This window comes from Myzus persicae, unplaced genomic scaffold (genome assembly GCF_001856785.1).
Source record: "Myzus persicae strain clone G006 unplaced genomic scaffold, MPER_G0061.0, whole genome shotgun sequence".
In the NCBI taxonomy this organism is placed as follows: Eukaryota; Metazoa; Arthropoda; class Insecta; order Hemiptera; family Aphididae; genus Myzus; species Myzus persicae.
In genome coordinates this window covers 197,161-210,218 of record NW_019103863.1, presented here as the reverse complement: position 1 = coordinate 210,218, position 13,058 = coordinate 197,161, and positions in this window count along the sequence as shown.

The window sequence follows — 13,058 nt, the reverse complement described above, 5'->3', positions numbered from 1 at the left end:
AATATTATTTATAAATGTTGTGTATTATAGTTTATATTTAATGTAATATTGTGTTCATTATATTCCTTTTGTTTCTGGAAATATGCAGAAACCTAATAACCGTGTATTTTATCTTGATACTTAATTTACATATTTGTCTTTGGTTGTAGACAGTCGTGAATTGGCCAAATGGCTTATTCCCTTTATATCATTTCCATTTAGACATAAATTTATGATTAAAGTCGCCTTTTCCTTTTTTCAGTTCATGCTATCATTTATGTTTTGCAAACAAATTCACTGTTATTGTTCGTGAATAACCGTGTTGTCAGTGCTTTAGCTTTAAATAAGATTACTTTTCACATTATTTTGAAATCATAGTTAATCACTATTATTTCAGAATTATCTATCAGTATAATCTGTTCATTATTATAACATTTGTTTTTTTAGTTTTAGACATTTGGATTCACTTGCCTTTTATTGCACTCTTTACAGTTTATTAGTGGGTGTGAATTATGTATGAATAATTATTATTTCACATTTCCGTTCTACATTTAACAATATTAATTGTATCCATGCTTATACTTGGTAACTATTCATCGTAATGTAGGTACATTGTTGAGGTTCCTTAACGACGCTTTATTTCTAGATAATATCTTAGCTGATTTATATACTTTTACGGTAAATTCAGATAGATTATTATGGTAAATTTTAATAAAAATATTTTATTGCGTTGACTAAGAATATTTTTCATTCTAAATCACACGTTATAGTAAATTTTCTTAGAGGTATTCTAAATTGAAATATAACCATAACCAACTAGTCCAAATTATTCTTAAAATTTTGTCCGATGTTTTTATTTTTAGCGATCGTTCTAGTAATGATGGAATTTCAATAAATATACATAATAAAACTGAAGATACTGTTTGTTTGATTCGTTCGTGTTTGAATGAGAATCTATTATTTAACTTAACTTATTTGTCATCACTATAAATAAGTTTTTTAGTTAAATTTTTTGAATTATTGAACATTTCATCTCTGAATTGAATTTTGAATACTGGTTTATTATAATGTGGAATTCGATGACATAAATTTAGAACCATTATTCTGTATCGTTATCTATTCATATTAAACACAAATTTAAGTCACACAAATTAGATCAGAGTACCTAATGAGTAAAATCTGTACAAGAGTTAAGAGGCATACATTATGACGAATAATGTGTAGTTTTATTATAAATAATTTTATATACATAATACATTAATATAATATTATTATGATAAGGCAGTGGAGTTTCTGATAGATAAATATTTTGAACATTGCAGCACACCTATTGTTTCCGTTTACGACAAATTCCACGTTTTAAATTGTTGACTCGAAAGCGCTAGAAAAGTGAAATCGAATCAGACGTAATAGGGCTTATGATAAAATTATAAATTTCAATGCCACAACGGAGCTCATTTGTCTCTTTCAGCAGAACCTCGAATCTGCGCCTACGCACAACATCGTACTCATATGGTTACGTATACCAAAGGTGATAAAGAATTATTCTGTTCATGCGACGTTAATATATTTTATGACGCATGTAGGCATATTATCTATTATACACAGGCCAGACTTCAGGAAAAATAAACCCACTACCCATAATGTATGATGGGTAGACTGTAAGTCGACCTCACAACCTGGTGTTTTGACGGATTCCTTCACGACGTCCACGTAATGCACTTTTGCGTCTACTCTCGTATATTATATAGGAATGTCGCACCGTTTCGATGATAAACGGATGTGGGTGACGCGACTCGCGGAACAACCGTTATATAAAAATCGATCATGGGACAACAATAATAGTCACCCTTCCCAAGGATTGGATGTCTCGACGTCGGCATTGCTACTGGTCAAATTGAATATTTATAGACATTTTATGCCCGTCAAATGGAATGTCGTATAATGTCAGACATTCAGATGGCAACGGTGATCGATGACTGCGAGATCAATTGACCGTTATTATTTCGACGTTTCCATAATTAATTTATACATTTAGTAAGATACTATTTTGTAATTTTGTGTACAATAAGTAATATTTTATAGATAAGTGAAATTAGATATGTTTTAAGTGATATTTCTTGTTGTTTAATGTACTTCTACTGTTGGAGTGATCATATCAGGATCAAAATGAAAGATTTAAAAATTTGAATTAATAGGTTTTCTAACTTTTGAAATAATAACCCATCTAAAAAAATAATTTTTCAACGAGTCTTGCATAACATATAATACCTACTCATAGTTATACGGTGATAAGCCACTATCGTGGGTCAAAAGGAGTACTAAAAATATAGTTTTTATTACAAAAATAAACGGCATACATACAAATTCCTACAACGCATATTTACAATCATAAATTGTAGTGATTATTGATAAAAATAATAAATAGTAATAATATGATAAAATGACTGATAAGTTATTCATACTTGGAGTAGAAAATTAAAATTAGTAAACGTATTGTTCAAATTTGAAAAATTTCCTAAAATCTTAAAGAAAATGATATAAACCGTAAAGTTTGTCGAAAAATGCTTATTTAAAGTTGCACTAAAATAAACAGTATCTATCAAATACATTAATAGTTTACATAACTACTCCTTAAAATACCAGAAAAAAAATACATTGCTTACAAATCCTAGTCTTAGTGATGAGAGTTAAAACAGTATAATATTATACGTGCAAACAGCTTAATCTAAGTAAGCAAATAGCGTCAATAATTAATTTTAATGTTATTTTTTTTGTATTTTTAATACATCTATTATAATATAACAGAAGATTAAAGGCTGATTTGCCCTGATAGCTACGCTCACCAAGTACCAATTCCCTGGAGGATTAAGATTCCTAGTTGTCCAACGCCAACCCCTCGTGACCAGGGGGGCCTTGGCCTTTGCATCTTTAAATTTAATACCTGATATTTAAAAATACAATATGCAAGACTTTATAGTTTATATAAAATCTGCAATTATTATCCGTATGATATGCGTAATACAATCTGCATAATATCTGCAATTGAACGAGTACGATAACTGCCACGAAACATATTATTTAACAATTATAGACAGCTGGTGTATTTCGTTAAACGACAATTTATAATAATGAGATGGGGCATTCAACTGTACCTATGAGTATTATATTATCATACTATAATATTTATAATTGTAATTACGACACGGTTGGCCAATACAACGTTATTATTAATTATTATAATTATTTATTGTTATAAACAAACGAACCATTTGTTTCCAACGTCCACATTACGTGCGCGATCGCTGAACAAATCAAAACACGACGTTGGAATTCGATTAGAATTGATTAACATTCTGTTGTATGATACTATAGTGGTGGTGTGTGAGATTTTGAATGATGTACAATGTTATACAAACGTACCTATATCTACTATTATAATTAATCAAGTTCAGTGTAGGAACGTTAATTGATATCCGTTACGTGTAGTTGGGTGAAATTTGTTGTTTTGTTATTAATTAATTTAATACTAACTATAATCATCTGCATGGAACGACAGATGAGCAATGTTATCGAATATAATATCTTCCTAAATCTGGAAACACTATATGGAGTGGTGAGTGCTATGAATTCCAATTCAACTATTCTATGCGTCCGAAATAAATCAAATTTTCGTATTTTTGTGATACATTTTGAATTTTTCACAAATTACAGTCGTTTTTACACCAAAAATAATTAATACTAAGAGTATTGATTCATACTATTTCGTCTTTGATGTTTAAATATTTGCTCTTCAGTTGGACGTTTATCATAATATATTACGCGGTTGGTTCCCAATTGTAGTACGATCGCAGTCCGCGTATTTTCAGTTTCCTTAAATAAAGTATTTTTTAAAAGTTGTATTTACCTTTTATTTGAATCGTATCTCATTTATTCATATTTGTTTATTCAAATAAGTCTCATATTCATAAAATGTTGGACTAAGAAAAAAAAATAATAATAAAAAAAAAAATATGTAGGTATTCATAAGTCACATCACTATTATTAGATATTATAACTTTTTATGCAAAACTTGTTTGAATACGTTTGAACTTCAACATAAAAAAAAAATTATAGTAATAATAATAATAGTGAAAATTCAAGTCTTAGTTTTTTGATATCGTTCATATTTTCGTTTATACTCAGTGAACAATAATGACACTCAAATTAGTGCCTACCTATAAATGATAAATACAAATCTGGAAGATGAATTATTGTGTTACACTTACTATAAAAAAAAAAAACTGAAAATACGAACAAATATCTTAAAACTATATTTATTATCTGGAAATTTAACAATCAATATAAGTGATCACATTAATTTGTTCACTTACATTAAAATATGCTTCATGACGTGTAGGAATAATCATCTATTGATGGAACGTGACATCCATTGAAAGCCTGCATTTATTGGCTCATTGTATTATTAAATTAGGTCTCGATGAGGCCACTGTCGCCTGAGCATTTTGCTAGAGGGGGGGGGGGGGGGGTAAAGATTGATAAGAGGGTTGAACGAGTGAATATTACTGTGGTTTTGAATGCGGTTTATAAGTTTGGAATTAAGTTTTTGGGCTGTTTCTGTTAATTTGAGAATCCGAAAGTATAGTTTGAGATGCATGAGGAAGGATGTCAATATATTTATTTCGATACTTATTAGTTATTAGATTTAATTTAAACAAGATATTTCGAAGGTTGAAAGGTTCTCCATGAAAAATAATCATTGAAAGTCGAGCACTAATATTTCAGTTTGCAGAATTTAGATCCATTAACTGAATATCACATTATTTCGTATTCCTTCCGGTTCTATATGGTCTGGGATATTGAACGAAAAATACGTGAATGATGAATTGAGTTATAATAAAAAAAAAATCTAGCCTTGGTTGTTTTGTTATTATAAAATTTCATTTTATTTATGTATGATCCTCCGACTCTAGCCATATGAATTGACAAGCGAAATGATAGATTTCGACTGCAAACATAGTATAACTGTAAGATCTGGGGCCCGAAAAAAAAAATTCGGAGCAACAAAGATCAACAACATAATATTTTATTTCCTTATAAGAAATTTCATAATTAAAATCATAGTTAAATTCTTATTAAAATGATCACCTACGAAAATTATCTACGTTAATTTTTTTTTTTTTAACTTCAATTTTTGTTTTATGTGTTTGATTATTTTTATCGTATTAAACGAAATGTCATAAGCTATTTTTATAGCACCTTAAATAGATGAATAAAAATAGTTATTTGTTTAAAATCTCGGAGACTGACGACAGGATCTAATTTAATAATGGTTCACCTAAAATATTGAGAAAGTTTTACAATAAAACGAAGCAATTTTGATTACAAAATGTCCAGAAAGTTTATTGTCAATTTATTTATATTGGACATTGGCATTATAATCCAGATTTTACTACAACATTAAAACGATTTGTTTATGACAAGTCGTAACGTAATAAATTATTAAAAATAATAGGAAAAGCCACATTGCTAAATGTAGGTACAAATACCACTAAAACTCGTTTAAATGACCCATATAAAATTAACGAGAAAGGTTGTAAACTTGATAATGCATTTGTCGTAAATTAATTGTGAGCCTAGAAACCGTTTTTTTTTTTTATGTTGATAAAATATTAACTACGAAGTATATAAGTGTCAATACTCAATGTTAGTAGCTCAAAAACAAATTATTATTATTATCACGGTTCATATTTAAAATACCTAATAATATTCTCTGATAACTGTTAAAAAAAGCTATTCGTTTTCGTGTACTGATGCAATATATATTATTTACTATAAGACGTGTGTAAATATTATGCAATAAACTATGAACTTTTTTTATTTACTGAGATTACGATTAAATGCTGTACAGGCCGTGTTTATTAAAATAAAATAATGACTACCTATTACACTTTGCAATTCGTTCGAGCGAGTCTCAATTTTTTTTTTATCAAAACTTCATGATTAAAATCTGTCACCGAAAGTTTTTACGTTTTAAAAAAACACTTACGTAACCGTGTAACTGTGAGTGACTAACAAAATGTATACATAAAATGTACAACTCCACATGTACTTGGGAGGTATTCGGTAAAAGGCTGGAGAACAGAGATTTAAAACATTATTTAAATATGCGTGTCTTAATTGTTTCGAAGTCTTATACAAATCTGACTTGAAATAAGTAAGTCATAATCCTCAACAACAAAAAAAAAAAAAATTAAGCATAGAATTACCAACTGTTTTAAACTGTTTTATTCGAATTAAAATGCGATATACAAAAAATACACCAAACCAAGGTGTTGCTCATCATAATCAAGTTTGAGCTAGTGCATATTTAAATTTAAATTTGAATATTGTACAGTTCAAAAAACGGTATTACCCAGTAAAACTCGTTACAATCCTAAATAATACGTCACGATAGTTCGTAAAAAACTGATAATGCATCACTCATTGCATATTATTATAATATTTTTCTTTGTCTTCAATTTAGTTTTTTTTTCACAAATTTGAAAAAATAAACTGTTGGTTATGAAATATTACTCGTTAGCGATGTGTTTCATATGGTTTTTCGAGTTTTTTTAATGCTCTAGGTTGCGTTGACTGGAAAAAAAGCACACTTCATTATATAATATTATCAGTTGCTCCTCCCTCCCTCGGTGGCTCGTTTCACTGAGAAACTAAAGTAATAGTATTAATTTTGTAGGCAAAAATCAAGCAGTAACGTTGAATTGGGAGATAAGCTTTAAGACCCTTCATAAACTAAACTAAATTTTTTAAGATTCGTTTATCATCTTGGCGATCCGAAGTTGTGCCACAGTACCTTTATGATGTAATACAATTTTTTTAATAAAATATAAACATAATTTATAACATTGTTTTAAAAACGTATTATAATAATAATAATAATAATAATATGCTTGGGGCGCTGTTGACTATTTTTAAAAAACAAACTACTCGTTCAAGAACACCAGAAAATCTTTATATTTTTAGTTGATAAAGTGAGAGTTGACTAGCAGAAATTAATGATACTGTAGTGCAGAGCACATTCAATATAATATACCTATAGTTGCAATTAGTGAGTGGTAAGCAATTCTAAATGTCTGACTAAAGCCTATAACCAAAAATATTTTCAATACATTTTTTGATTGAAATCGAAAGAGGGAAATTTCATTTCAAAAAAATAATTATTATTACAATCGCTTAATATTAATTTAGTTTAAAAGCACGGAAAAAGTTTTTATTATAATTTGGAAAGCAAATACAGACGCCAGTCTAACTTCTCACACTCTAAATAATTTTTGGAACAAGCTAGTTTAACTTTTTAGAAACTTCCTTTACCCCTAACGCTTGTTTGGCAATGTTTAATTTAATTTAATTGGATAAAACCTACCTAAAACGCAAAATGTAGAGATTGTTTGTACGGCCTTGTATTAGAGGTTAAAAACGTAAAAAACAATTGCCATCGTCTAACGAGTACCAAAATGCTACCTTTAATTATTAAGTTGATAAACCACACAACAATGTACAGTTCATATTTTATCCTGTAACTTCAGAGACTATATTATAGTTTTTTTCAACTTTCACTTTCCATTTTTCGTTCAAAAAATTTACTTAATATTTATTTTTGTGGACTTTTTACTGAAGTTAATATATCCTAATAATTTATGTAAGATGTCAGGTAATTTATCATCATATAACCATTAGACAAATGATTCATTATTTATCTAAATAATGCTCTGTACATTACCAAAAACTGATTATTTTCACGATCCCCAAAATCTTAAATATTTATGTCTAAAATATTATAAGATTATCAAGTTAATAAAACTTTTGGAAGACACATTTTTGCCCAAACACTTCAAAATCCAAAAAGCAGGTAAGTGGATGTGGCTTTGCTGTACATAAGGTGTCTAGAATGTCGCTGTAATGGATGGTATTAAATTTGAATTCAATGATATAATATCATTTTATACGAAAAACGATTCTGAGCGGAGACGGTATGTCAATCTAGGAAATTTTATATTGTTATAACTTATTAATCATTCGGTTAGTCGAATTATTATTATTATTATGCTCCAATTATCAACGATGGTAGAAAAATATTATATATATTTATGTAAAATTGGACAGTTTTGAAACCGAATTCCAACAAAATGACTAAAAAACATTATTCTTTGTGTTAGTATCTAATTCCGTCTAAATTTGAACTTAAAATAGTTAAATCATTAACCTAAACTATTATTAAAATATTAAATAATATATTAAACTATACAAAAAACTGTGTTCATTTTTATTTTAAGATTCTTTGGTAACAGAACTAACTAATTACGTAAAACCTTGTTCTAAATTTTCAATCCGTAGCTATAAAAGTTGAACATTTAATACATTTTTAACAACAAAATCATTTTTCAACTTTCAATTTGAGAAATGTTGACAATATTTGAACTATAAATGCTTATAAAAAAAAGTGGCTTTGTATTTTTAATTTTTTTCAACTGATATTGTAAAAAATATATCCAGAGTCTTGTATTAAATTTGTATGCTTATTGACTCAACCAATACAATTTTATTGACATTTATAGAAAAAAACTAAAAAAAATGAAATTTGAAAATATCCCAAAATAACTTAAAACGAGTACATGAATTTCTAACTTAAAATCAATTTCAAATTTTTTTGATTTTTACGTATTTTGTTGAAATTCGATAAAAAACTATTATGGACTTACGCTCAACTTTTTTTTTAAATTTTCACTTACAACAACTTATGAGGAACCTTGTATTATATTTTCAAGTTTTTTTAACCAAGGCATTGAGCTAATATTTTTTTATAGACTTTGATCGAAAAAAACTAATAATATTTGAACATTTCATATGCATATAACTAGTTCAACACGAGTCAAAATATTTTTAAAATTGTATGGTGTATAGAAAATGCTAACACAAACATTCAGTGAAAATGTCATGTATCTATAGTTATTTTTTTTAGAGTTACCCTATTAACCAAAATCGAAACTGATTTCAAATAAAATATCCCGTTATCAATAATTTTTTTTTGTTTTTTCGTTACCTTTTGAAAACTACTGGGGAATATTTTTTAAATTTGACCTCCCGATTGCACCATTTAGATAGACTTCCCTGCCAGAAAAGTTGCTATTGAAGAAAATCAAAGCACTTTTACTGCCCCCAAACCGTGATGACAGACACAAAAATAAATAAAAAAAACACTTATCTTTGTATAATCAATACTTTCAACGCTCCGCTCAGAATCTAAAATGTATAATTTACCTACCAGTATTTAATTGTTTTTAACCGATACCTTTTTTCTTTTCTCCAAAAACCGGAAACGCGTGGGAACCGTTTAGGACATACTGCCACTAAGCGATACCCTGGTCTCGTCCCCTCAATCGTTTGCATTGTGATCGATTCAGTGACATTTGGCAACATTAATATTATTATGATTTTAAAATTGTCTTTACAATCATTTTGAAATATATAGTTAGACATTGATCACCTAGGTGCACAATGTATAATATAGATTTGAAATAGAAATTATTAAGTAAAAACGAAAATGTTAAAAGGACTACATTCAAAAAAATAATTTTAATTTGAAATGTACTCATAATATACTTGTGTCCTTACAGTACCTACACATTGGGACGTTGACCGAAATTTCTTCCGTAAAATATTGTCGTGTGTAATATCTTAAAAAATATGCGTTTTGTTTGTATATCATTTGGTATAATGTTGTTCTCGTATCATAGTGTTATCACAGGTTAAATATAACAATAAAATGTCAATACACGCCACATTAGTACCTAGTGAAATGTCATTGCAGTATCGTTTGTAGGTACCTGTCATAAATATTATCGAATTTTAGCACAAGATTTTCGCGTGATTGTATTCCTGTATTATTTTGTTTGTATCTAACAACAAACTTTCTTTAAATGCCACATCAAAATGTGTAAACCATTAACGTGTAATACCGCGCATTATATTATATTATCCTAATATCGAATCTATGCGACAGCGAAACAAAAATATGGCAAGTAATAATAATATATTCGGTTAATGCAAATCGACGGAATGTGTGATATCGATTTGATAAGCGAACCAACCGTAAAGAACAGACATTAAGTTTAAACTTTACTGATACAAGATAATATATATGTAGCCCAATATTATTACTGTTGCTATTATTATTAATATTAAATAGACGTCGAAACTTGCTTAAAAATGGTTCGATGAACATCATATAGGTATTTTGATATCGGATAACATGATACGTTATCAAAACTTTGTTTCCGTATATAATATGCACAACTGAACTTCTATAAATATCATTTCTATATACATAGTGTTTGTACAGTTTGTATAATATAAATATCAAATTGTAGAGTAATATATTAACCTATATATATACATATATTATACATCAATACATGTAGTATGTGTGTGCATGAGCAAGTAATTTTGTGATATTTTTGCATTCCACATTTTCCGTCGACTTGCTTGTTTGTTGTACCTCTCCGATGGTATAAATCATTTAATTTAAAAACTCAAAATAAACTTCACGGACGTCGAACATGTCAATGTAATACAATACCATTCTCCCTGCAGCTTTAAAGCCATTATATTAGAGCACGTCAGTAGTATTTTTTTTTTATTTTAAGATTCCTGCCTGACGTATACAAAATAACGTTTCATCGTCACCAGTAAATTATTGTATGGTGATTAATTGTTTCGAAAATATCGAGAGGAAAAACAAAAATGTATATTAATTTAATAATAATTAGTATCCGGGGAGAATTTGTTTTCCATATCCCACCGCCATCGTTCATCGCAGCCGTTATTAAAATGTCACTCGTTTAAGTCCCGAGTTTAAGTTAATTCAGTGCTGTTACAATAACATAATAACAATATAATGTGTACTTTATACCTAGTTATGAGTATTTTAAGTTCAGATGAGTCGAATAGTGGATCGATATTTTGCGAAGTAGGCACTTACCCTTATGACACTTTATTCCGCTCATCGAAACTTGAAATATTTATATAATTTATTAAACACCTGCCTAGGTACTCATTCGCAATTCGATTAACACGAATTCTCCGAAAAATAATATTCCAATTAGGAAAAAGTAAGTTTATATTGGCACTCGAAAAAATTATAATAATAAACAATTTTAAAAATATAATTTTTCTCGAAATAAATTTTTGCAATGACATTAAAATATGGAAAAATAATGCGTTCAAAAGAGCTATGATTTTTCTAAATAATTATTTTAGAGTTTAGACGCTTATGATTATTATAATATTACAATTCACATAGCAGATAGGTAGTATTGTACCTATATATTTCCTGCCTATTATATTACTCATAATATAATAATGGACTAAAAAGCGAAATGTGTATGTAGAAAATAAAAGATTTACCTATTATGTATAGTATATTATATTAGACTACAAAATTTAGTATTCTCTATTTTCGTTCATTATTGTTTTATAATTCGATCTGTATTTTTCTTCCTTTATATTATTCTCTTAATGGTAAGCATCAATAATTATATACATATATGTGTTTGATCATAGGTTTTGTAACATTTACTAATTTTTATTTTCTCCGCTATCCCACCACCCTTTTTACATTTGAAAACACGCTTCTGACGAGCGTCATAATAATAATATTATATAATATAGATACCTACTGGGAATACAAACTATCACAAATTCCATTCTCCGAGAAGCCGTCTCAATAATAATAATTCCATTCTCCGAAGACCCGTCTCAATAATAGTTGCATATATTAACAAAATACACGTATTGTTTGCTTTATAGACAATAGGCATATTGCCTACCACCATATTGTGATCATAGGTGCGTACCATGTAATTCCGAAATCGTACCTACTTGATTATCAGGTATAGCTGGTATTGTTTTTTTTTTTTATATGAATATTAACCACTAAAATGTACACTACGAATATTATTATTATAGTCTATTTACGAACATTATGCGTATGTCACGGATAATGTCAGCGGTTCGGCTAACGTCGGCATTATCTGGTAAACATGGACAATATACGCTGCGCATTAGCCAAATCCCTTAGCCATTGTGTCCGTGTGTGTTCATTGTTTATTTGCACCTCCCTCGATGTATACCTAAGCCCCTCTGTGACTGAACAACGCGTACAGCGACGTGGTGGACGAGGGCGGACGATTGATACACAGTTTGAAAACGATACTGTTACGACCCGAGCAACTGCTGTGACCACACAAAGCGATTCGCCTTGCACGCTCGCCGCCCGCATTGTTTCTTTTGATGAAAAATTCATTAGACTTCTGACTTTTGAAATTTTTAAGTATGCTTAAGGACGATATTTTCAACTGTTTGGACTCGTATAGGTAACATTAAAGGAGTGTCTAAATACAATTTTTTTTTTCAAATGAAAACCAACCTTTGTAAGTAGGTGGCTGTAAGTTGTAGTAATAAGCGTAATAGTATAGTGGTTTTCTTGAAAATGTTGATGTACCTAATTCAATATTGAAACTAGATGATCTTGTGTTATTAAAATAAATTTACTAAAGATAATAGTTCTCGAAGACGGTATTAAAAAAACATGAAATATATATTTATATGTATATTTGATATTAAATCTACCAGCACTTATTCGTTATACCTACTTGGGCAATAATTATTACAAATTATAAAAAATTGATGGATTAATATTATTATTTAATTAGTCATTAGTACCTATTATAATTTTCAAATCATCATAGCCCCCATATTTTTCTAAAAAGTCATCATGGTTAATAAGTAATCACATATAATAATTATCTTCCCAAGGTTAAATCAATCAAAAACTATTCCTTAGAATTCAAATGTATGTATAGGTACATCAACATTTTAAAGGTGGTTCTCTAAATCTAAATAGTTTAAAATATGATTTTTAATCTTACGATGAGGGCGAGCAATGAGCATATTTTGTGAATCACTCGCTGAATAATATTATTATAATTTAAAGCAGCCGAGGTCGATGTTATATTATA